Source organism: Cynara cardunculus, unplaced genomic scaffold (genome assembly GCF_001531365.2).
Source record: "Cynara cardunculus var. scolymus isolate 2C unplaced genomic scaffold, CcrdV1 Un_Scaffold_9198, whole genome shotgun sequence".
NCBI classification, from domain to species: Eukaryota; Viridiplantae; Streptophyta; class Magnoliopsida; order Asterales; family Asteraceae; genus Cynara; species Cynara cardunculus.
Genome location: NW_020204772.1, coordinates 8,049 through 9,136, shown reverse-complemented (window position 1 = coordinate 9,136; position 1,088 = coordinate 8,049). Strand labels below are relative to the sequence as shown.

Genomic DNA, 1,088 nt, shown 5'->3' with positions numbered 1-1,088 from the left:
ATTTTTCTCGTACCGTTTTGATCATCTTGAAATTGGTGTATGCCAAGATCGCATCGGCGAATTTTTCGAACTTGATCTAGATATTGAGAGAACGTTTCACCATATAAGGAGGGCTCAAAGAGCATTTTTTGCTCTACTCTCTCCCAACATGGAGTTACCTCCTCCAATCATTCTGGAAGTACCACATTTGGAAAATCAACTGCCAATTTTTAGACAAATACCACCATTCCCAAACTTTCCATAAGGACAACAAGGACACCCACATAATCATAATGATAATAATCTAGGTAATGAGGACACTGAGTCAGAGCATAATGAGCAACAAAAAGCACAAACTCCGAATATCATTAATCTGGCAAACTCTAAAAATGGAAGGATCATGGATTATGCTATCCCGAATTTTGAGCAATTAAATTCTGGGATAGTGAGACCACATATGATCGCTCTCCATTTTGAACTAAAACCTATAATGTTTCACATGTTGCATATGAATGGCCAATTTGTTGGACTACCCTCAGAAGACCCGCATTCACACTTAAAGTTTTTTATGGAAATCACTGATGCTTTCTTGATCCCAGGAGTGTCCAATGACGCTTTCAGACTCACTTTATTTTCATTTTCATTAAGGGATCGAGAAAAAGCATGGTTTAACTCTTTAACACCGGGATCTGTGCCGTCTTGGAGTAACATGACGGAAATTTTTTTGCAAAAATATTTCCTACCAACAAGGAACGCTAAGTCCAGAAACGAGATCTGTCTTTTCAAACAACTGGATGATGAAGCTGTTCCTGACGCGTGGGAAAGGTTCAAAGAGCTGTTGAGAAAATGCCCACACCATGGCATTTCGTACTGTATTCAACTTGAGACATTTTACAATGGGTTAAGTCCCATTTGTAACACCCCTAAAATTCATAATCCGAATCGCTGAGAGCCCAGAGCAAAAATAAAATTTATCCAACAAAAGGAATAATATGGCGGTTACAATYCGGCTAATCGAGAAGATAAATAACAACCTATTAATCTAGAACATTCCAAATCTAGATTAAAGACGGGGGTTTCTATCAGTCTCCAACAAAGTCGAAATATCC

General features: G+C 38.4%; 1 non-coding gene across 1 annotated transcript; it reads right to left on the bottom strand.

Annotated features, from left to right (window-relative positions):
* Window positions 1-736: 736 nt before the first annotated feature.
* On the bottom strand, window positions 737-843 carry LOC112505240. The gene has a single exon (XR_003068356.1). It is a non-coding gene; the product is annotated as a small nucleolar RNA R71 (small nucleolar RNA).
* Between the last annotated feature and the right edge of the window lie 245 nt (window positions 844-1,088).